Source organism: Petromyzon marinus, chromosome 47 (assembly GCF_048934315.1).
Source record: "Petromyzon marinus isolate PM22_M1 ecotype Great Lakes invasive population chromosome 47, UKy_Petmar_22M1.pri1.0, whole genome shotgun sequence".
NCBI lineage: Eukaryota > Metazoa > Chordata > Hyperoartia > Petromyzontiformes > Petromyzontidae > Petromyzon > Petromyzon marinus.
Window position 1 is genome coordinate 11,725,979 of NC_133713.1, and position 26,088 is coordinate 11,752,066.

Below are 26,088 nucleotides of genomic sequence, written 5' to 3' on the forward strand. Positions count from 1 at the left end.
AGTGGCTTGAGGAGTGAATTATTTTCATATTGCAGTCAAGCAGTCGTCGTCTGCATTTCTCTGGTGTCCGTGATTTCAGTAACACTTGATCAGGAAGTAATAGCGACTGTTGACGTAAGACGACTTGACCCGGCCATAAGATCATGGAGTTTTCACCACCGGTTCGTGATCGGCCCAGCGCTATCGCGAGCACGGGAGACGGATCGTTTTGTTCCCACGAGCACGTGACAACGTCCCACAATGCAACGGTGGGGACAACAGCTAACTCCCCCAAGAAGTGGTACTCATTTTAAGATCCCCCCCGGACTGATGATGGGTTGAGCCAACCTTTGAGCGAGAATCGGTTAATTAAATCAACGGAATTAACCAAACACGCACAACTCCAAGGCCCCTCCGAAAAAAAATGAGTAATTTGGGACTCTTTGAAAGCTGCCCTGGGTAAATTAATGACGCGAATTGTTAGGACTGGATGGAAGCACTTATGTAATCGAGGACGGGCAAATTAATAGAGCATTGTGAGCACGCCGCGTCGTGCGCCAAGAGATAAATGGCAGCCCAGAAGCCACCGGTTCCATTGCATCGTCTCAAATTTAACAAACAAAAAAAGACATCAGATTAAACCTCCGGGCTTTCGGTGGAAGAGCCACGTGGTCCTCCGGCGCCCTCTCGCGTGGCGGTGGCCACATCGCAACCCCGTGGCAGCCACTGTCAAGGGGAGTGGAGTGGTGGGTGGTGGGGGTGGCAAAGCGTGAAACGAAAAGTGTCGAAGTGCAATCTGCTCATCGCGTAACCGACCACGGAGGTCAGAACCGCAGCCACGTGAAGCAACTCACGGGTGCTTTCGCATGGACCGCTCGATTCGACCTACCAGGTGTCGTGTCTTGTCAGTTGGTTGGTTTTAAAAGTGTTACGTCCGAGAGGGACAATTAAATACACACGCACGCACGCGCACACACGTGGGCGATTCGACGATGTCGAGATTCGATTAATTATCGATCAACCGCCTCGCTTTCCCCGCCCTGTTTGCAGTGGTTGCTCGAGACAGAAGCAAACGCATGATGCCTCAAGTAGCTTCAGGAGCCCAGGATTGTTTTGTTTTTAATATGTGGGTGCATCAAATATCAGCTACATCTCAGGTGTGTATATATAAATGTTGTCTAATAGCACTCTCAAATAACACTATGTAACACAATTTTTGTTCTTGGGTGGTAAGTGTTATTTCGTAATTGCTTATGCCTAAAAAGTACGGAAAATGGCTATTATTCGCCACAAACTTTGCTTTTGTGACCAGGACAGTGATATTTTGAAATTTACCTATTTTCAATGAGAAAACGGCTCAATTTGTGTCTTTTCGTTCACATAAAGTCAGAAAAAAACAACACATGAATCAAAATGATCATGTATTTATACTAAAGTCATACCAAAATGACTACAAAAGATTTAGAAGTGAGTAGTTTTTCGAGATTTACGATTATAATGTAAATCACTTTCACGAATCAGCCCCAAATGTAGTCTCCCATCATGTTCTCGTTATACTGTCCTTGGTAGCGGCGTTCAAAGTCCAGTATATCCTGGTGGAAGCGCTCGCCTTGCTTCTCCGAGTACGCTCCCATGTTCTCCTTGACTCTATCAAGATGAGCATCAAGGATATGGACTTTGAGGGACATCCTACAGCCCATTGTGCCGTAGTTCTTCACCAGAGTCTCAACCAGCTCCACAGTTTTAGACCTTGGGATTGCCCAGGAAGCCACGAACCACTGCGACAAAGCTGTTCCAAGCCGCTTTCTCCTTACTAGTGAGCTTCTTGGGGAATCCATTGCACTCCAGGATCTTCTTGATGTGCAGTGATGGCATCAGCACCTTCCGGGGGTCCACCAGTGGCTCCCACTTGACATTGTTCCTCCCCACAGAGAACTCGGTCCGCTTTGGCCAGTCCCGCCTGTGGTAGTGCGCCTTGGTGTATACATCTTTTGTAGTCATTTTTGTATTACTTTAGTATAAATACATGTTAATTTTGATTGACGTTGTTTTTTCTGACTTTATGTGAACGAAAAGACACAAATTCGTCCGTTTTCTCATTGAAAATAAATACAATTTCTAAGTATCACTGTCCTGGTCACAAAAGCAAAGTTTTGAGGCATAAGCAATTCGGAAATAACTTACTACCCAGGACCAAAAAAAACATGTGTTAGTGTAATTAACTGATTTTAATTAGTCTATTAGCTTAACAATTTGGCACATCACTGATATAATTAGATTACATAGCTTGCTCGTGTCATGTTTAGTCAGGACACGGCTCCAAAAATAATTGCTGGCTCGGGCCCCCAGGGGGCAAACCCAACGATTGCTCGTTGGTATCGTCTCAGCAGCTTGCTGCACCACCACCACCACTCACGCGCCTCGCCTCGCCGTGAATTGGGACATTTCTTTTACAATAAATTCCTGGACATCATTCAACGCTTGCTATCAGGAGCGTGTCGGTGGGATTTAAATCAACGGATCCGTCACGCACAGACTCGTCCGCCAACAGAAGACCCCCTCCCTCCCCGGGGCTGGAATCGACAAAAAAAATCCGATTATATACTTAGTTTTTTCGGTAAAGTCACGCTGAAGGAAAACATCAAAATAATAAAATATATATAACAATAAAAATTTATATTATTATTTTGTTGTTTCCCTTCAACGTGACTTTACCGAAAAAACTAAGAATATGAATTACTGCAGTCACGAAAGCTTTAAATCAACATTTAAAAATCCGATTCTCGTGAGGCATGCTCTCTCCACTGCTGGACGGAGGTCTCCCCAAGCCCACGTCATCCCTCGCCGTCTGGCGACGTCACAATGCATCACGCTACGACTCCATACGCGTCGGATGTCATCGCACGCCACCCCGTGCCCTGCCTATCCTCTCGCTCGCCGCTGGCTTATTCCGTCAGCAAGTGGAGGCCAGAGCCTACTGTGCGAATCCCACAACGTTGCACCACTCCATTGCTCCTCTGTGGAATCATCAGCTTTGGCCCATATTGGTCTCCGGGTGAGGCCACGTGGTGGTTTGACGCCAAAATTGTTGCCGTTAACACAGCACCACCCGACAAGATACACGGTATTTCACGTAAAAAAAATACTATTCATTTATACGTGTCAATGTAGATTACATTCTTAACCAATGCGTTTTCACGACTGAATCGATTTTCAAAGTTTCAGAAAATGTCTGCTTTAAAATTAACTTTCCGCTTTGTTCCATGTCTTAAGATTCACATTTCCACGTCAATGGCAGGTAACACAAAACCGATAGAAAAAAAACCTTCATTTCACGCACGCCGTAACGGCGTTTCATAATCACGTTCAGAGGACGCCAACCTCCTCTGGAAGCTTGATGTCGATTTAAGCTCACAATTTCAAAGTTGGTGTAAAAAAACATTTATTGTTCGTCGTGTTATGTACAGATGTTAAAACAAAGATCACCCGTATAGCCTTAGGGGCCGTACATAAATGACGTCACGCACCTAGTGGGGGGGGGGGGGTCAGACAATTGTGACGATGTGTGACGAGGGGGGGTGAGAAATGTGACGTCACATCAAAATGCGCAACTTAAAAAAATATATAGACAACACGTTCTACTTAATTAAATAGACTTTTTAATAAACGTTTTCTCCTACATCAGAGTGCAGCGCCACATTAAATACGCACTACTACAATGACAATAGTTTAAAGCGATTTGAAGCGTGTTTTATTTTCAAAATGGAAATATGGTTTTGGGGGGGGGGACAGAGCTTTGTGACGTCATATTTGAGGGGGGGGGGGTCTGACTTTTTGTGACGCCGTGTGACGAGGGGGGGGGTTAAAAATCGCGTGACGTAATTTATGGACGGCCCCTTAACAGAATCTTGGAGGGATCTCTGTTTAGCGAGTAGCACCTTTGCAGGCAGACACGCCACACGAGGGGGTGGGTTGCCAGCACCACGCACGGCCGCCTTTGTCTCCCCAGTGGCGACGTTTCCACATCGCGCCAGCTACTCGTGAGGCCCAGTCCAGCTCGGGCAGGCGCAGGAGCGATTCAGAAAATCGTCGCTGCGTTTGGTCGCGAGCGGGAATCGAACTCGGGTGACAGGGCGCTAACCGTTGCACTACCGCTCCCCACACACACACACACGTGCCACATTTAGGATAATGGAAACGGACAGCACGAGACACCTCCAATTAAACACGGTTGGCTACGTACGGTGCGAAAGACGTTCATAATACAATACCAGAAACAAAACGATTATATAATTAAATTGATCATTCATCGTTGCGTGATAAGGGGAATTATAAATAATTAAATCTCCTTTAGAAGGCTCCTTTGCTATTGTGCGCTACAAATCAAACTTGTAAATTACAAGAAACCTCAATATCATAACAAAAACAGTGCAGGCCGAAAAGCTTGTACGTTGCAAACAACATTGTACCATACAAACAGATCATTTCCATCATCTCCATACAAACAGGCCACTTCCATCATCTCCATCAAACACATCATCTCCATCTCTGCACCCGTCAGTCGTTTATTTTCTCAAAGTTCTGCGTGTGGATCGTGTGACACTTTCCGGGCTCTCGTCAGAAGACATCTGGGGCACCCCGTGACATGGAGACGGCACGAAGAGCAGGCGTCCTCCTGCCCTTGCAGCAAGAGGTTCGCCAGGTGTAACGATGACGCTCAGCCACCCCAGGACTGTCCTCGTTTCACCGTGGCAAGACTCGCTCTCAGAGCGCAGTGCCTTGGGAATTAAGAATGGAGCCCAAGCAAATTAGGAGACGTCCGTCCGCTGCTTGTATCAGTCCCTAAATGAAGACCGACCAGTACACATCGGTAAAAGGACTCGTTGATACGGGAAACTGTCCCACACACACGCGCGCGCGTGCTCCACGTGTGCACTTAAAAGACCGCGTTGCCAGGACACGAGGCCGCCTTTACCCCCCCCCCCCCCCATGCTGGAGTGTGCATAGCACGGCTACAAAGCTCGCCCGCAACAAAACAAACCATTTGCTTTTTGGGGTCTCTTTCACCTAGGGGAGGGGCTGCCTGGGGGATATATCACGGCGAGGGGGGGGGCAGATGTGGGAAAAGCGGAGGGGGACTGCGGGGGGAGGTGCGCTCGGAACGAATTGAAGCTACGAGCTGCCTGCCCCTCGGGACGACACGAGCCCCCCAGATGCACGTCGAACTTCTTTCGCGCCGTACATTGGCCCGGACCGCGCCGAGTGGACCTCCGCGGTTGGGGAAAGCCACGCGCGCGTGCACAGCAGCAGCATTGGCCACCAGAGCTCCCAGGGAGGGCCTTTTTCTTCCCTTTTGTCAATTGTGCAAAAAAATATCCCCGAGCACGGTTTCGTCTATCAAAGAGAATGGGCACACACAGCTAAGATAATTATTTGCGCTCTGCACGGAAGGCGACTGACACTGCGACTTGTATTAGGACGGGGGGCACCTGGAGCGACGACACGAGGTCGCGTGCAGCACGTGGGCCGTGGAAGACTCACACCGGTGGTGGTAACGGATTGGCGAGTCTTTGACATTCAGCAGTGGATTGATCATGACGGATGACGACGAGCAAACAGCCCCGAGGCCAACTGCAATGTTGGCTGTGAATCTCAGAGTGTTAAGCACAGCCGCGATATTTTAATAACAAAAACATCAACGCCTATATTTAAATTCTTCATCCGAACGCTATTTTTATAATATTTTGCCGAAGCGTCAATTTGTTGATTTTCGCACTCGCTTTCGTGTTTACAGCCCTGCTTGGACTGGGAACACATCTGCCAGCCATCTTCGTAGCTGGCATCGTGAGAGGGGCCGTCTGCACAGCGTCACGCAGTCTGGGCGGCATGAATAGCGATTTGTCAGCAGCATTTATAAAAAAAAAATGTAAACGCGTGTGTCGAGACAACCAACATCAATTTGGGAGACAAAAGAAAAATGAAAACATTAGGACTCTGGATTTTTTTTCAATAATTGGGCACGTGGTAAAGCGTGAGATTTCGCAGAACATGATTGTACGAGCTTGTTTGCCCGTCCAAGGACGGGTGTACAGTGAGGGAAAAAAAGTATTTGATCCCCTGCTGATTTTGTACGTATGCCCACTGACAAAGAAATTATCAGTCTATAATTTTAATGGTAGGTTTATTTGAACAGTGAGAGACAGAACAACAACAAAATCCAGAAAAACGCATGTAAAAAATGTTATAAATTGGTTTGCATTTTAATGAGGGAAATAAGTATTTGACCCCTCTGCAAAACATGACTTAGTACTTGGTGGCAAAACCCTTGTTGGCAATCACAGAGATCAGACGTTTCTTGTAGTTAGCCACCAGGTTTGCACACATCTCTGGAGGGATTTTGTCCCACTCCTCTTTGCAGATCTTCTCCAAGTCATTAAGGTTTCGAGGCTGACGTTTGGCAACTCGAACCTTCAGCTCCCTCCACAGATTTTCTATGGGATTTAAGGTCTGGACACTGGCTTGGCCACTCCAGGACCTTAATGTGCTTCTTCTTGAGCCACTCCTTTGTTGCCTTGGCTGTGTGTTTTGGGTCATTGTCGCGCTGCAATACCCATCCACGACCCATTTTCAATGCCCTGGCTGAGGGAAGGAGGTTCTCACCCAAGATTTGACGGTACATGGCCCCGTCCATCGTCCCTTTGATGCGGTGAAGTTGTCCTGTCCCCTTAGCAGAAAAACACCTTCAAAGCATAATGTTTCCACCTCCATGTTTGACGGTGAGGATGGTGTTCTTGGGGTCATAGGCAGCATTTCTCCTCCAAACACGGCGAGTTGAGTTGATGCCAAAGAGCTCCATTTTGGTCTCATCTGACCACAACACTTTCACCCAGTTGTCCTCTGAATCATCCAGATGTTCATTGGCAAACTTCAAACGGGCATGTATATGTGCTTTCTTGAGTAGGGGGACCTTGCGGGCGCTGCAGGATTTCAGTCCTTCACGGCATAGTGTGTTACCAATTGTTTTCTTGGTGACTATGGTCCCAGCTGCCTTGAGATCATTGACAAGATCCTCCCGTGTAGTTCTGGACTGATTCCTCACCGTTCTCATGATCATTGCAACTCCACGAGGTGAGATCTGCATGGAGCCCCAGGCCGAGGGAGATTGACAGTTATTTTGTGTTTCTTCCATTTGCGAATAATGGCACCAACTGTTGTCACCTGCTCATCAAGCTGCTTGGCAATTGTCTTGTAGCCCATTCCAGCCTTGTGTAGCTCTACAATCTTGTCCGACATCCTTAGATAGCTCTTTGGTCTTGGCCATGGTGGAGAGTTTGGAATCTGATTGATTGCTTCTGTGGACAGGTGTCTTTTATACAGGTAACAAGCTGAGATTAGGAGCACTCCCTTTAAGATTTTCGCACTCGCTTTAAGAGTGTGCTCCTAATCTCAGCTCGTTACCTGTATAAAATACACCTGGGAGCCAGAAATCTTTCTGATTGAGAGGGGGTCAAATACTTATTTCCCTCATTAAAATGCAAATCAATTTATAACATTTTTGACATGCGTTTTTCTGGATTTTGTTGTTGTTATTCTGTCTCTCACTGTTCAAATAAACCTACCATTAAAATTATAGACTGATCATTTCTTTGTCAGTGGGCAAACGTACAAAATCAGCAGGGGATCAAATACTTTTGTCCCTCACTGTAGAACGCAGCAAATCTGAAATATTCAATAGAAAAATTGTTCAGCTCATGATTATTCATTAGGGGGGGGGGGGAGTTGCCCCATGTGGAGTGACGTCACTCGTTAATGGTTATTATGGAGGGGTGCGGCATGCGGAATGACGTCACCCGCTCATGATTATTAATGAGGGGAGGGGTGCGGCATGTGGAGTGACGTCACCCGCTCATGATTATTAATGAGGGGAGGGGTGCGGCATGTGGAGTGCGCGCCCTTGTGCGTTCGTGTAAATCTCCACGCGTGCATTAATATTAATGAAGGGGGGGGGGGCTCTTTTACAAGTGACGTCACGCACGGATGTAGCACTGTGCTGCGTAGATTAATTTTTTATCGTCACTTTCTGTAAAGAAACGTCGTCATATTTGAAGCGACTTTGCGTAATAAGTGATTTAATTCAGCTCGACCTTCCTCTGCGTTCGTGTAAAAATCCCACTCATAAATATTAATGAGGGGGGTGGGCTTCATGGAGTGACGTCACACGCGGAACACATAATTGGCTTACAGCAATAATTCACCGTTGTATAGTGTAAGTTTACAGCAGTAATTCACCGTTGTATAGTGTAAGTTTACAGCAATAATTCACCGTTGTATAGTGTACATTTACAGCAATAATTCACCGTTGTATAGTGTAAGTTTACAGCAATAATTCACCGTTGTATAGTGTAAGTTTAGTTTCAATGAACTCGGAGAGACTGCCGACCTTTTGTACACGCTTTTATTTAACTCACTGTCTGTCTGTTGTTGTATCCTCAAATCTTGTAACTCAATTTTAACTCACTTCCCAATGTGGTATCGACTGCAAACTTGGTATACTTATGTCACACTGATGACAATACTATATTCTATAATTAAAAATAAAAATTATATATTTTAAAGCTTTATTTTTTACGTTATGTTTCGGCGTCCGTCTAATCGTCCACGCTCAACTCACGTTGGCTGTAAATGACCAAGGCCCCCTTACGTTATAGAAAGCTTAGGGCCCACTTCCTGGAGTCGTGCAGTTCTTCCATTACTAGTACGGTACATTTCATGAAAGCGTGTTACTAAAAAAAGTTTTTTTTTTAATATTACTTATTTCACTCTTAAGATTTGACAGAAACTGAAATTCTCACTGCAGCTTGGTCCTCGGGGCGAGTTCCAGACGTTGAGCATCAGTTTGACTGTAAACCAATGCACTTACATACAAGTCACGCGCATTTTTTGAAAAATATGACTTGTCATTGTTAAAAGTACAATCAGTAACGCAAGTATCAGTTTCATATTTTAAGAATTTTAAGTCGCGAAACTACACATTTGGCAGGAAGTGTTTTTACTCAACTAGACTTCCAGATCAAAAATGTAAACTGGGCATTATTATAGTGAACCTTATGGCAGGACCCCGGGGTCCCGAATAAACGGAAGTCAAAATCTTAATATATTTTTGGCGACTCCGTCCCTGTCGGGGAGGCTGACCCCCGGCTCCTCGCTCACGTGGGATCCACTGCTCCCCTCTTCCGTGTCCTGGGGAGGGTTACTGCTCACCCCCCCCCCCTCTTCGCTGCGGCCCTTCGGGGCATGATTCGTGGCTGGCGCTTAGCCACCTGGGATCAATTCACACGATCTCTGCACACTCACACCCACTCACTCGAATTCCGACGTCGCTCCTCTCCTGTGCCACGCACCAATCGCGCGCGGGACGCGGGGTCGGGGGTCAGAGGGCATGGACGCCACTCGCACACGCGCAGCCGATTGGGGGGAGCTGTCTCGGAGATTTATTTAAAGGTCTGTATGAACAATCTCACGGGTACGCCGCCCGTTCACCCAACGCACACGCTAAACAAAAGGCCGCACGAATAATCTCGCGTGTACGTCGCCCGTTAGCCTCACGCACACGTTAAACGAAAGGGCGTGTGAGTAATCTCACGTGCCCCTGTACGAGTCCGCCGCCGCTCACCACACGCACACGCTAACCACGAGCTACACGCATGGGCGAGCGCAAACACGTGGGTAAATACACCCTCACGCACAAACACAGGGTACAACGACGCACACCACCATGCTTCCGTTCCACCCTTGCAGAAACCACACGACAAGGTTTATTGATCACCAACAGTTTATTCTCAGCGAGTCCGAGGCTAAATTACCCGAGTCAGTTTGAGTCAGCAGGGCAGGTCTAACCTATCTCCCGATGGTCTAAGACCCGATCTGTATCGCCTCTTTCAAATCACTCTCCTAAGACAATCTCACAATGGCCTCAATATCTCACTCTCGGGGACTCACGGTTCGACTCGTACGGAGCTGCTGGGTCGGATCCTCGCTGCACTTCGACTCGTCACACGGACGTTCGAGTGGCTGGGAAGTCGACGGCCCCGAGCCTGGCTTGAGTACAATACGAACTAACCCTATCCCTACCTTCTCTCTTTATTGTCCTCTACATCAAAGATAAATCGGTGCTGATCCGCTGGCCTCCTGTCCAATCAGGTGGCTCGGATTTCCCACCACTCCCCCCGGACCGGTGCTCTCTCAGACGTCCGCTTTTCACCCTCTAAACAAGCGCATCTGTCCTACCAATCGGAGAGCCCCCCCCCCCCCCTACCTGCCTGCTGACCCGTGTGTGTTGTGTGTGTGTTGTGGGTGTTGTGTGTTGTGGGTGTTGTGTGTGTTGTGGGTGTTGTGTGTGTTGTGGGTGTTGTGTGTGTTGGGGGTGTTGTGTGTGTTGTGGGTGTTGTGTGTGTTGTGGGTGTTGTGTGTGTTGTGGGTGTTGTGTGTGTTGTGGGTGTTGTGTGTGTTGTGGGTGTTGTGTGTGTTGTGGGTGTTGTGTGTGTTGTGGGTGTTGTGTGTGTTGTGTGTGTTGTGGGTGTTTTCTACCCGCGGTGGCTCAGCAGCCCCGTCGTGACCACGTGATTACAACCCAAGTCACGGCGCCGCGGTGCGAGTTAGCCTCGGGGGAGGTCGCCCAGTTCCCTGGTCGCAGGAAACCGTGAAGCTTGGTCTCATGAGAGGGCTTCTGGGTGAAAACCTGTCGGTCAGGTGACCTCCCCTCGGGGCTCTATGTGGGGGTGTGTGTGTTCATGTGGGGGCTCTGTGTGTGTGTGCGTGTGTGTTCATGTGGGGGTGTGTGTTCATGTGGGGGCTCTGTGGGGGTGTGTGTTCATGTGGGGGCTCTATGTGTGGGTGTGTGTGTTCATGTGGGGGCTCTGTGGGGGGGGGGGGGGGGTGTTCATGTGGGGGCTCTGTGGGGGTGTGTGTTCATGTGGGGGATCTATGTGGGGGTGTGTGTGTTCATGTGGGGGCTCTATTTGGGGGTGTGTGTGTGTTCATGTGGGGGCTCTGAGGGTGTGTGTGTGTGTTCATGTGGGGGCTCTATGTGTGTGTTCATGTGGGGCATGTGTGCGTGTGTTCATGTGGGGGCTCTGTGGGGGTGTGTTCATGTGGGGCTCTGTGGGGGGGTGTGTGTTCATGTGGGGGCTCTATGTGGGGGTGTTCATGTGGGGGCTCTGTGTGTGTTCATGTGGGGGCTCTATGTGGGGGTGTTCATGGGGGGGCTCTATGTGGGTGTGTGTGTTCATGTGGGGGCTTTATGTGGGGGTGTGTGTTCATGTGGGGGCTCTATGTGGGTGTGTGTTCATGTGGGGGCGCTGTGGGGGTGTGTGTTCATGTGGGGGCTCTATGTGGGGGTGTTCATGTGGGGGCTCTGTGTGTTCATGTGGGGGCTCTATGTGGGGGTGTTCATGGGGGGGCTCTATGTGGGTGTGTGTGTTCATGTGGGGGCTCTATGTGGGGGGGTGTGTTTATGTGGGGGCTCTATGTGGGGGATGGCGAGGGGAAAGCAGCATCGGCCCCGTCGCTCGGAGATGGCGGCGTCGCGGCCACGGAGTCGGCCGGACGGCCTCGCTGCTGCAGCATCACAGTGACAGGCACGGGAGAGTGTGATGATGCTGCTGCTGCAGCATCATCACACTCTCCCGTGGTGGCGTTGCTGGCACGGCTCCGACGGAGCGAGCGGCTTCGCTGCCGTGGCACCACATCCCACCGCACACATCAACGCCGCGACCCACCAGAAAACAAGCACCCGTCCTTGCCAAAATTGCCAGTCATAACCCGAACTTTTAAACTTTGATTAACGCATCGTGTAGAGCGCGTCGAGGGGAATAGATTGCCGTGTCGTTCGCCTCCAGACAAAATGACGTTGCAATGAAGTTTGTCCGTCCAAGGACGAGTGGATTGCAGTAAATCTGAAACTTGTAAGCGAAAAGCAGACCGCGACGTGATATTCATTGCATCCATCCGTGTGCAATTTGTAAGGGTGCCGTGACAGACTTATTTAATTTAAATGTTCCCTTGTTCATCACGACGTCATTTTTACTTCTACGTCTCAACAGCGTTATGGAGATCGTGTGACGTGAGGGTTATGCCTTTGTAGTTAGGGGTGAGGGTTGTAAGTTGACGCCGAGGGGGGGGGGGGGGCACCTCGCCACCTCCCCCCATGGAGTGCCGTCAGCCACTAATTATTGATGGGGGGGTCCGTTTGGAGGACGTCACCTGTTCATTATTGGGGGGCTGTTCGATGTGGAGTGACGTCACTTTCTCATTATTAGTGATGGGTTAGTGATTGAGGGCTGGGGGTGTCCATTTAGAGGACGTCACCTGCTCAAGAACATTGAGGAAGGCTGGTCGACGTGTGACGTCACGATCGTCAAGGACATTCCTGGGTGATGTCAGTATAAGCTGCCGGCAAGGAGTGCATTTGAACTGGATTTGCACCAGAGACCACTCCGTATAACCAAGCACCCATGAACGCCAGAACAGCACACGAGGGGGTGGCCAGCACCACGCCCGACAGTCTTCATCTCCCTCTTGGCGATGCTTACACGCACCACACAGGGTACTGACGCAGAGTAGACCTAGGGGAGGCCCACGACCAGATAATCGTCACAGGTGTTTGTCGTCAGTGGGAATCGAACTTGGGTCGCTGGGTGTCCCGGCACGCCAACCGCTACACCCTCAAGTACTGCAGCCACCAGAACACCAACCTCCCACACCACTTGCGCATCACGTTTCGGCATGCACTTAGAAAGCATCTGGAATGTGCTCGTATTTCGTATGCCAAGGAGGTTGGGGGGGGGGAGCTTGAATTAACGATCACCACGCGCGAAATAGACCGGGCAATCGGCGTTACAGCAAAGCCCATGGGGAGCGGGTTAGTCAACACCGCCTTTCAAACCCCCACGGTGAAGTTACGGTCACAGAACAGCAACGTGCGGGAAGCCCGAATCGAGCAGGCGCGACTAACCAAGCCGTGGGCATGGGCCACGCTCCTGGAGCAGTAAACGTGCCCAGTGTTGGGACTTGACCGCTCCCTGGCGGCCACGCAGCACAGCTCGCGACGCCTGCCGGAATAGAATATGGAGTGCTCACAAGCCCGTAGTGTACGGTGTAGTAGAGTAAAACACGGGGTAGACAAGGACTTTTTTTTATTTGCGCGACCCAAACTAGTGTTCAGAAAAACACCGTATTTGGGTCAAGTAGCTCTTCTGCCAAAACTCATGAGCGAGCCTTATCCAGCGCGCATGTTTCCGATCTTAAAATGTTGTATGTACTGTAAACATGTCTGTTTATGCAGGTTTGAAAAAATACTGCAAGTTATCACCATAAAACAAGGCGTAGGAAGGGGGGGGGGGTGAACACTGCGAGCGTATCGAATAATCTTACAAATACTCAGTGCTTAAAGTATATTTTTTTATTCAGAAACGTACGAATGGGGAGGGGTGCGGGGAGACAAGACATCCATAGAAATACGAAATACCTGAGGTCGACAGCACCGCATAGCAGTTTCGAGTTGACACAAAGCAGACGGGCTAGTGATGCCCCGAGTCTAGACGGTGGTACCGTCGGGGTACATGACGAAACGGAGGTTAAATACGAGACTGTCGGCTTCAACTTCGAGCATTGCGACCCATTATACTTCCAAGTTGTGACCAAGAGATTGTTTACATTTCAGATTCACAGCGCCTCACACCAACGGCAGTTCGTTCGCCTCCTTTTGCTTAGACGGAGACCGCCACACCACAACGGTGACAACACAGCGGGCTTGGGGTGGTGAAAGTTTCGGGCGGCGACTCGGGCAGACTGAGACTAGTGCAATGCCACCACGAGTGTAGAGCACTTGCTCCAGTCTCCGCCTGCTCGCGCCGTCCAGACGAGACCCCGCATCTCCCCCCCTCCACCCAGCGCCCACGGGGACAAAGGGCAGCCCCCTTCCCTTTCCGGTCCCCCCCCCACCACCCAATTCCAACCGGAGTTGCTCACCTGTGGCCCCAGGACAGTGTTGAATGCCGCTATCGGCAGACATCGCGCTGCATAACTCGAACCAGCGAGAACGAGTTGGGTTGTTTTGTTTGGGCTAACGGCCAGCGACAGGTTTCAGCCTGCACTATGCAGGTTACAAAGATGTCACTCCCCCCACCCTCCTCCCCCACGAAAAGCGGCATACGTTGTCTACGTGGTTCGTTCAAACCACAAACGCACTGCTGCTTTTCACATGACACCACCTTTTAGAAAGTTATTTTTGCAAGTCCGACTAGAATAATGTTCAAAAAGGTTAGTTTGAGATCTGCATGCTGGATAATTCCAGAAAACCTCTCGCCAACGATAGCTCTAACACTTGCGAGTAGGAATTAACGTGATAAAACGCCACTTTACAAAATAGTTTGAGCGTTACAAAATGTCAGGTCACAAGGCGCAGCCCTGGCGCCTACACTTTCGGAAGGCAACTGAAGGGACCGTGGATGTCGCCAACACCCCCACAAAATAATCTTCTGCCGAGGTTGGTAATTGAAACTACTGCAAAACCGAGTGCCTTCAATACGGCAAATGGTTTCTAAAATCCAGAGCAATTATAGATCCAACTTGTCAGGTTAATATTGGGAGCCTTTGCACACATTAAGCAGTGATGAAATGCGTAATATTTGTGTGCCATTGACGCCACTGGCTAAATTGAGTCTTTTGGGCCCTTGCCAAATGTTTACAAGCTTGGCAGGCCCAAGCAGTGGTGATGCAAACCAAGACAACATTGCCAGAATGTCAAATCAAACATGAAAAACATTTGTTTCAAAAAATGCCATTCCTTACCATGTTGGCACCCACATTGAAAATTAACTTAATGGATTACGGAATGAATCAAACAAACCCGTAAAAAACACTTTTCATCCAAAATAAACCAACTTTGAACAAAATCAGGACTATTGGTTCGCAAATATGCACCTCAAATTGCAGTAAACGTAACCATTAACATTGTCAATTTATTAATAGCATTTGAAGTTAGAAAATGGTAATGCACAGCAACCAATGTCTGCATAAGGGTCACGATTCATTCAATATAACAGTTACTAATATTGCAAACTATTCCTGAATTTAACGTCGATTGAAATGCCCTTTTTGGTATAGATTTATGTAATCCCTTCGACCTCAAAACCGTTGGCCGAGCCAGAGGTATATTAAAATTCAGACACTGTTGCAACTCGATATTCCCTTGTCTCAATTAAGGGATGACGCAAACATGTCAAGCCGCAATTAACTGCTTGGCAAACCTTGGGAGAGTTGTGGCCACCCACAGATTTTACTTACAATTAGTTGTACAATCCAATTAATACCAATATTTGACATACCAAAGTGATAGCAGCATGTCAATACACTTAAAACCAAAACCAATTTGGGGCACAAACAAACTTAATTTACATTTCAGTGGTATTCAAAGTCTAAGTTTTAATCTGGCCACAGGCGTTCACATTACAGTTCAGTTTAAAAAGGCAGAATATTTCAAACCGTTTAACATTTTATAACTTTTCAAATACACATGGCACGAAGGAAATAACTTTACCCACCCAATTTGCATAAAGCATTTTAAAAGCTGTGAGTAGTTACTTTTAAAAGGCATGAACACTGACAAGGTGGTAAAACAAAAATGCCACTTCAAGGCTGCACCTCATTCCCCTGAAAATGATCGGATACCCGATAAATCTCGCTAAGGCCGGGACGAGTGCAATACAGGATCTAGTCACGCATTGCTGCCCATCCTGACCTCAGCGGGACAGGGAACGCGTTGTATAAAGATGCAACAATAAATAAATCACAAGGCAACCTCCCAAAATGCGCGACAGGGCAACACCGAATCTGTTGCAGACCGTGAAGACATGCTGGGTTGATGTGGGCAGTCAGCGGAGGTGCACTCACCGTCAGTTTTGCATGGATTTGCACAGCACATTTTGACAAGCCGACAGCAAACATGCAAAACTGGCAGGGAGAGCATGAAGGGTGCAAACGTTTTAAAATTCAAACATAAGCAACACGATTAGAAAGGCCTGTAGTTCAGTTGCAAGGTGAGGAGGTATCCATAAACTTTTACAATACGGACCTACAGGATGGTTTTTCCACACCTGGTGCTACAAGTGCTCAAAATGCAGTAGACTAAGATCAACTACCTGCACTATAAGCACTTTGGCACCCTGTGGGCAGACATAACACCACAAGCAAAGTCCTGCCACTAAATAATCCCGCCAAACGTGTAATCAATGTGGACCTACAAGATAATTAGCAAGCTGGGAGGTTGCGTGCTAAACTCATGTCAGTTGCCCCGAGGCTATGCAACATCGGATTGAGTCGATATTTACCTTCAAATCAACTAAAGACTGTTCAAAAGGTCATAACTGGCTTAAAGTCCCTCTTCCTCTGTATATTCTCTGTCCCTGCAATGCTCTTTAGCTTTATTACAGGTCATTGTTTTTCATGTAATATTCTCTCTAGTATGTATAAAGGTTAGTTTTACCATTCAGTGCATTGAGCGTGGGAAAAGTGCTAGATAAAAGCATTATTGTCCCCATATTTAACAGCAAGGGATTAGGTTGAGGCAAAACAGTTGGGTGAACGAGGAGACTTGCATTTACATTTCTAGTCAAGGTTACACACCAAGCATCGTTTTGCAGAAATGGCCAGTGTTGAACTATATAGCACAGAAAGCAGCAGAGGCATCGGTAAAGAGCACAATGTTGCTTCCCATGTATACAATTTACTGCAAGGCTGGTTAACACGCAGCACAACTTGCAGGTATAAACGGACACGTGAAATGCTGTAAAGGCAAGACATTGGCAGCATTAACAAAATATGACGCACATCAGTTACAATAATGAAAGGCACCATAATTTAACAAAAACGCAAACATGCAATGAATATTAAATGCTCGACAGCAAAATAATGCGCAATTGTCCACCCGCAGCCAACGCAAATTCTGCAAGTCAATGGTGAGAACCACATCCAAGTGTACGTATCTTATCAATTCTGCATGGATAATAGGACATTCAGCACTTACAGGATTTTACTTTAAACCTCGATTCCAAAAGGACAACAGTACAAACCTTGCACCAAGCATGCAATTCGAGATTGCTGTAATGAGACTAAGGGACAGCATGCGTGTGAGAAAATGGGAGAAGCTGAATTTAGATGCCTTCATTGGAAGGGAGAGGGGTTCATGACGGGTCAACTCTGTAGGAGAAAGGCTACAATCCTTGGGAATATTACAACAGCAGAAGGTAACTTGAGGATCACCAGGGTCCGTTCAAACAAAATTACTTAGTTCAATCCTTGCCCCCCGTGTTTTCATTTCAGCACTTCTGCCAAAGCCTTGGAAAGACGTGTATCCGGCTCGCGTGAAAGAGGGGGCAGGGGCAAGTTGCAAGTCTCAGCCAAATGTAATTCAGCACATGCGCAAGACACCCCAAAAACACAAGCAGCCACGGACGGGTGCTCTCCCCAACCATGCGCCACCTAATAAAACAAACTCATGGCAGCCGATTACTTTAAAAACCATTTTTTACAATTTTTCGTAATTACATCCGATTTAATACAACAGCAATTGTGGGGCGAGAAAAAAAGTCTAAAAATAACTTGTATGAATTTTACAATGTATCCAAAAGGCAAAAAAAAGATGCAAGTGAAGTTGACAATGCAGCAGCATTAGCGAGGGGATGGGGGCACGAGGTAGGGAGCACATGCAGTGTCGCCATCAGTTTTGCAGGGGATTTGCACAGCTTGGGAACGAGGCACCACCGCAGTGCAAATCTGCAAAACTGACAGAGGCACCTTCTCACCAGCGCAGAGACGATGCAAAGGAATCCTGTTCTCTTCACTTCTTTTAAAAGTGCAATCTCTAAATGCATAGAAAGTAAAAAAAAACTTGCAAAAATTGTCTCCATGTACCAATTCAGGGTAAGAACAATCATCCCAGCTACATTACATAAATTCTGAACGTTGATAATCATCCGAGGTATTCCTTTAAACAGGTTAGCACCTGAACTTGCACCCATGCCAGCCTCAAGTGGCTGAGCAGTTACATTTGTTGGGACTCAAGAATCCTTGCACTTAGTTGCAAGTACATTTGCTTAACGTGAAATATTTTCAAGAGCAGTGTTGGGGGGGGGGCAAGCAATTTTAAAGCACACAACTCTGCAAAATATGCCACATCGTGCTACAAAACCCAAAATAAATTAGAATTTCACGGACGTGCGCATGCCGTTTAATATTTAACCACTCGCCCAAGATGAAGACAAATCAGTCCCACCACCTGCTCATTACACAACTGGGCTCTAAAAACGAAGCGTGTCGTCAAACCAGAAGCCCATCAACTTTTACAGGGAACCATTTCCTGTTAAACAATGAACCATCCAGCAGAAGGCGACAGAGGGGATTGGGACCGCACAGTGTTTAAAGTGTAAATAGAGTAGCTGTCATTTTTAGGACCAACTACCACTATCTGCACTTTAACAATGCACGCCCACAGCAGGCTTGAGTCCTTGTTTTCTTCACTTTGAAATCTCACCGCTATGCCATTTCAAGACCGCGTGTTTAAAAAAAAATCACCACCTGAATCCAGCGCCACACGATTGCACAAGCGCCACCGTAGAGCGAGCAAGCCGCAGGTCGAAGTGCACTCCTGCCCCACCCCCCAACCTGACAAAAGCACAGCACCACAGCACACATTTATCCCCCCCCCACCACCAGGTGCGAATTATCAGCAGCGCAATATCTCAGCTTGGATTTAATGGAACAAATGGTGCAGAGGGGGTGGGGGGGACAGATTGATCAGGCAGAGCAAGCGGTAATTTCACTTGCAGTACAGGTGAGCAATGTCGACCCAAGAGTCGCAGTCTTGCCAGCAGTCGACAACACTACATTTGGCGTCAATTAAGTCGACGGTACGGCCGATGAAAATCCCAAGCTGGGTAGCACGCCCCGGGGGGGGGGCATATGGCGCACGGGCGGGGTGTGTCCAGGGATGGAAGCAGGAATGAGGAAGCGGCAGCAGCAGCAAAGTGACTTCTTGTGAAAGAAGGAGCACATAGAGCAGTAGAATGCCAGCTATGCCACTATCTGCACTAAATGCACCTTTACACAAGCAAGCACAGCACATGCGCGCGCAGGAAGCTCAAATCTGGACAAGGCTGGCAACGCGAACACGCGCAGGCAAGAAAATCAGTAAACTTATAAAAAAACGCGCTAATTACCAACACAACAATTCCGAATGCCCGACCTGGGGGGGGGGATTTTGCCAAAACTCTAAAGCGTCGTGACAACCACAACGTGCAACATTCTTTTGTGCGGTGGATGACCCAGACGGCCCAGCTACAAGTGCTTGCACTGCAGTAGAAAGATAAGTCGTCACTACCTGCAATGTCAGCACTTTGGCAAGGCCAGGGCATTCTCAAAGAAACACATTTAAGAGGATTGCACTGTTGCGTCTCTTCTCAATATTTTATTTTGCAACGATTTCCGTTAGGCCCCCCCCTCCCACAACAAAATCGCCAATCTCACCACACTCAAAACACCATATTTTTAAACAGTACGCTTTCGCGACCAATAGCATTCATAGTTTTTGGGGTTGACCGCGTCAATGTGTGTCGTTAAACCCGCCACCACCGTCTTTTTGCTGAAGGCCGATTTAAGGCCACGTGCCGCACACTGCACGTGGCATCCAAAGACTTTCCCGCCACCCTGAAAACAACAAAAGACGTACAAAATAAATCAGCCACACTATGTTTTAAACAGCTGCGCAGCCGATAACACTTGATAACTTAAATAACAATTATTAAAATGTTGCGAGTCGCATCCAGCTGCCTAGCGTATAATGTACACAGCAGATGTACACTCCGCATAATGTACAAATCCTGTAACACCGCGGTGTACGAGGCTACAAATGTTTATTGGAGTAACACCGCGTATATTGTACAAAGCGGCGTTATTTCTCCAATTCTAATTGGAAGCGCCGATTGTAGCACGTGTACGCGATATCAATATATAAAAACTAAAATTTCTGTAAAGTTAATTGGTAAATTGTAAGCAATTTATTACAAACAAGTATTTAAATAATTGCTAAGCGTACAATGCAAGAGAGCACCACTCACTGCCAGCTTCGCCTGCGAACACGTGTTTGTTAGGCGGCGTATTAGGCAACAACCGAAACCAGCGCATTACAAAATTAACGAAAGTAAAAAAAAATACAACAAAATAGCCGTAATGTAGGGGAAAGCGGCGCCGCACGAACACGACCAGAAACGTGGCAACAGAAGAACAACTCGCTCGAGTGAGAGTTATCATTTGACCCCGCTCGCCATGTGCTCGTCCACATGTTGCTGGCGGCGGCCATTGTTCCAGGGCGGGGTGCGGGCCCCGCCGTTGCCTCCACACACAAAAAAAAAACTTTTCGCGCCGCTTTAGCGACATTTAGCACCGCGCGCCACCACTCAGGTGTGAAAATCTTAGACAATAGAGTTGCTCGGTGCGAGTTTGTCGCCGTTTGGGACGAGCCGCTTTTGTTATGCGCGACACCCGCGGAGCCAAAAATCACACCACCACCCCCCCCCATGCCCCGCTACAGGCGAACATGTGCTCGGCCCGCGGTCACCCACCAACACAGGCAGCAGAGCTACACACACACACGCCTCGCAAAAAAAAAACACCGCAGCAGTTGCTGTAACAAAAAAACGGCGAGGCGAAGTTGCAGCGTTTACTTCTGGTCGCGAAGATTAACGAAAAAAAGAGAAATTATTGAACAAAAAAAAATGGGTGGCGAGAAGGGGCGGCTCGCGCGCCGTTTTTTTTGTTTGTCGCGCAATCGCGGCCTGGTGGGCTCGACTAGCCCGCACTCACCACGCCGCGGGCGGGCAGGCGGGCCGCGATTTAAACTTTATTTTAAAAAAAAAATCCACCACCCCCCCAAAAAAAAGCATCACTTTTTAAAATTAGCGACTTCACAACGCCTGCGCGCGCCTAGTGGCGGAACGGGCACGATTTTATAACGATGCGAGTGGATATTTTGGTCGGGAAAAGTTAACTTAAGTTAGCGGCGGCATTGTTCCGACAGCAGCGTCCACAACTTTTACAGACACCACCCCCCCCCCTCACAAACTTAAATGTTTCTAAATTGTTTCGCGTAAACTTCCGTCACACGGTCGTGTTTATAAAAAAGGCTTACCTGCGCTTATAACTGTAGACTTCTTTGTTGAACATTTGTGACTAATTATAAGTTTACATCGAATATTAAAACAAACTAAATTGTTGTTGACGCTGGACGGGGTCATCCGCCGCGCGCGCGCTCACGCCGCTGTTTGAGAAAAATGGCGCGAACTACGCACCACGTGACTTAGTACCCGCGAGCCCCGCCCCTCGCAACCCCCTACCGCGCCCCTCCCCATTAACAACTGGGTACCCCCACCCCCTCACTCCACCCCCTCCCCCACTTACTCACCCACCCCCCCTCGTCTTACAGCCCCGCCCACTGCCTCGCGCCCCTCCCCCCCCACTTCGTCTCGCGCTTAGAGCACGTCCCCCTCCCTCCACCCCTCCCGCCGACCCCGCCCACCCTCAACCCCGCCCACCCCTTCGCCACCTGAGTCCCATTCATGAGCAACACGAGGAGGAGGAGGGGAGATTGCGAATGAATCACGCGCGCCAATGAGTCAATTGGCGCGCGGATTGCGCGGCAGATGAAGAAGATGATGATGATGATGAGTTTCCAGCCCTCCCCGTCCCGCGCGAGTGCCGCGTGCGTCGAGTCGCAGTGGCGCGCTCATTCTATTGACGTGCCGCTAAATTGCTCGTGGCAGTGATTATACAATGATTATTAATTATCGTGTCGGACAAGAAACACACGGAGGAACGCGCTCTGGAAGGTTTCGCGTTTGGTCCTGAGGCGAGGTTATGTAATTTCCACGGTGCCATGGCGGTTAAACCAGTCGACCCTTCGCTTGCCCACCGTCGCTTTTAAGAGGATGTCTTTGACGTCTTTTACCTTATAACCCTCACCCCACACCTTGCTCACGGTATCCAAATCTGGTCAATCACACACACCTTCATCCAACAGTGAATAGAACATGGATGATGATGAATCTCCCATGTGCCGATGGCAGTGATGTATGGGGCAACCTGAAATGTAACTGTACTCTTGACGAGACCAGTCAGCATTCACAATACTTACCGCAACATACTTTAGTTCACTGCCATAAAAGCGCACGTACACATGCACAGCCCTTTTCTCAATCCACTGCTGGATGAGCATAGAAGTCCGGGACAACAATGGAGGTTGCTGCACGTGCCCTCTGATGCCCACCACGTGGTGCACGGTGGTCGCCCATCCAAGCCTCGACGGCGCGAAGCCACCCCCCCCACCCCGAGAACTTCACGGACATCGAGAACATTCCGCGCCGCAGGCTGCTGAGTCACTTCCTGGGGCTTCCACCAGGGGAGGCTCCACAACGTGGTGATGTGCCGACTCTTGCTGGACACGACAGGGATTGGAGTCGTACGCAACACGCGACCTGATGGGTGGGCAGAGGCGGAGGATTTAAAATAAATAAAAACGTGCCGATTATATTCTTAGTTCTTTCGGTAAAGTCACGTTGAAGGGAAACAACAAAATAATAAAAAATATATATAAAACAATAAAAATTTTCACGACGTTTCGACCATAACACAAACCAACACACCTGAAGACGACCGTTTGTGTTATGGTCGAAACGTCGTGAGAATTTTTATTGTTATATATATTATTATTTTGTTGTTTCCCTTCAACGTGACTTTACCGAAATAACTAAGAATATGAATTACTGCAGTCACGAAAGCTTTAAATCAAAATTTAACGTGCCGATTGTTTAAACTGCCGCGCATGGGAGATTTAAATCGGCGACCTCTGGATTGCAACCACAGGGGGTGTTCACCGTCGTTTCCCAGTGGTAGCATCCCTGCATTGAACACAAAATAACAACTTTCAGTGACAATCTACTGGCAATGGCGAGGCTTCTTCCCTGCGCTCTGGTCTGAACGGGTCGGCCAGCTGCCGCCTACGAGATCTCAGTTGAGATCAGTTGAAGTGGGAGGCAACATTTCTATTCTAGTTCCAAGAATGAAAATGTTTAGGGCGTTACTTCAATCCCGAGAAAAGAACCCTCGTGGACAGAACAGAATCTGTACCATTGAATGATTACGCTAATTAGAAGTGAGACAACGTTATTTTGGCATGAGACGTGATTGTATGGCATTTGGTTATGGACCCAAAAGGCATCAGTCGTATTTTTTTTAATCCGAACAGAGACCACATACCTGCCTGTTCAGAAGTCGTTTGAAAACTCTTCCTACCCTTAACCATCCTCAATCCACCGCTGGATGGTAGCTTCTGTTTTCTGAGAGCAGACTGCATATGCTGATCCAATCAAATGACTCGCAAGACAAAGGCGCAGCCCTGCACCTGCCTGCTCACGCCACTGCTGGCAGAAGGGCCTTCACTAGAGGGAGCTCTGGAAAGACCCTGTAGAGTCTGGGAAGGTATTTGGCCTACTCTTCCAAGCTCTCCAGATGTGTTAAAAGAGAACATGGTCCAGACAACGTGCACGTGGTCCCGCCACGTCAGCCTGTGAAGCTTGGCAGATGTTCGTGCGTTCGTTTTTCAACCCGCTAGTCGTGGCGAGGGTCGCGGCGGCAGCGTGTTGGGTCCAGACCTCCCTTTCCCTGGCGACACACTCGAGCTCTACGCTACTCTACACTACTACACTATACACTACACTATGCTCTACTATACACTATACACTACACTATACTCTACTATACACTACACTATGCTCTACTATACACTACTACACTATACACTACTACACTATACACTACTACACTATACTCTACTATACCCTATACACTACTACACTATACACTACTACACTATACTCTACTATACACTATACTACTATATACTACAACACTATACACTACACGATACACTACTACACTATACAATACACTACTACACAATACACTACAATACTATACACTACTCAACACTACTACACTATACACTACACTATACACTACTCAACACTACTATACACTATACACTACACTATACACTACAATACACAGACTCGAGCTCTTCCTAGGGTAATCCCCAGGCGTTCCCAGGCCAGCCGAGCGACGTCGTCCCGCCAGCAGCACCAGCAGCAGCAGCAGCAGCGTGGTCCTGGGCCGGCCCCGGGGTCTTGGCCCAGTGTCGGGACGTTGCTGCTGCTGCTGCTGCCCGGGAGGGTCCAGGGGGAGCCTTGCGGGCGGCGTCCTTGCCAGGTGCCCGAACCACCTCAAGTGGCTCCTCTCGATCTGGAGGAGCAGCAGCGGCTCGACCCTGAGGCTCTCCCGGATTGCCGAGCTCCTCACTCGATCAGGCAGAGTGGTGAGCCCGGCAAGCCTGTGGAGAACCTTCAGTGCGGGCCCTTGTACCCATCCTTTCGGCCATTGTGCTGGATGTCTAACGCGTTATTGTCGGTTTTATTCTGCACAAACTCGTCTTTGTTCTTTCGCTCTAAAATCACCTACTCTTTTACATGCATATTTATCATGGTCTGTAAAAGATTCCATTCAAGTCGAATTGCAAAGGAAACGCCGTGTGCCAGTGGATGCTTCCCTATCTCGATAGGCAGTGGCGGTGCCAGGAGTAAGCAAACCAAGTAAAAGCGTGGGGCCCTAAGCAACTGAAGAGGCCCCAGGTTCATGAAGACAATCGGGGTAAATCGAATATTACCTCGAACTCAGATCCGTATAATAAAGGAAAAGTTCATCATTCCCCGACGAAAAGAATTGTGATTTGTCTTAATTGGCCTCATTATTACAACTGTGATATTATTACGTTATTCACCTTGTTCATCATATCACTTTCGTAGCAATGGGAAACATAAAAAAATAAATGATGCTTAGGGCCCCTAATGAGCTGCTGTCACCACCACCACCAGTCTAACATGACTCCTGTGAACAGGGGACATCACTTGTCTCTGCGCTGGCCTGTAAACCTCCGCAACAAGCAGAGGTTTGATTCCAGCGGCCGCCCTGTTTAATGCTGTGGGTGCATTGAGCGTACCTCCGATTAGTACGGTTGAATGCGTACGGTGCTAAAGGAGTTAAACATACATACGCACAGTTGTAGTTAATCATCCGGTGCTGTCATTCCCAACCAAGAGTTTAGTTTTAAATTTTCATAGTTTTCATTTATTTGGTATAGCCCTGTGAGCCATTCGGCTCTTGAATCAGGTGCAACCGCAACAAACAAAAAATCTAAAACATGAACAAGAAAACATCTTAAAGTGATTTAAAGCTTTCGTGACTGCAATGATTCATCTTCTTTGGTTCTTTCGGTAAAGTCACGTAGAATGAGAATAAAATAATAAATTGATAAAATAAAATAACACAATAATATTCTCACGACGTTTCGGCCACAATACAAGCGGCCTTCATCAGGTGAAGGGACGCTTGAGTTGTGGCCGAAACGTCGTGAGAATATTATTGTGTTATTTTATTTTATCAATTTATTATTTTATTCTCATTCTACGTGACTTTACCGAAAGAACCAAAGAAGATCTTAAAGTGACTTTGTGCATGTGCAAACAGAAAATCCAGGAAAAAAACATCAAAAATATTCCTGAAATAGCACCGTACACCAACGCTGTGTGCAAAAATCTCAGTGGGATGCAAGTCAAACAACAACAACAAAACTTAGATTAAGGCCATCAGTCTAACTCCGTACTACAATAAACAAAAACATGGCCAAACCAAAAAACTTTTAGAAATCACCAAAATAAAGCCATAAATGCAATGTAACAGTGATCATAGGAACTGTGACCGAATTTTTAGCAATAAACTACATAAATAACATGTAACACCAAACCCTAGAGCCACAGCTGGCTGCATGAGTCACTCCACAAACAACAGGAGCATCAGTCGGAGTATCACATTTTTCAATGCACCTTTAAGATCAGCACACTAAATCAAAATACAGATAATACTTTGCAGCGGTCATCCGGAGCGAAACAT

At 47.9% G+C, this 26,088-nt stretch overlaps 1 long non-coding RNA gene across 1 annotated transcript; it reads right to left on the minus strand.

The window, feature by feature from the left end:
- Positions 1–13,416: 13,416 nt before the first annotated feature.
- On the minus strand, positions 13,417–21,396 carry LOC116952524 (uncharacterized). Its single transcript, XR_004404460.2, has 2 exons — positions 21,221–21,396; positions 13,417–19,740 (listed from the first exon to the last, which is right to left on the minus strand). It is a non-coding gene; the product is annotated as an uncharacterized LOC116952524 (long non-coding RNA).
- Between the last annotated feature and the right edge of the window lie 4,692 nt (positions 21,397–26,088).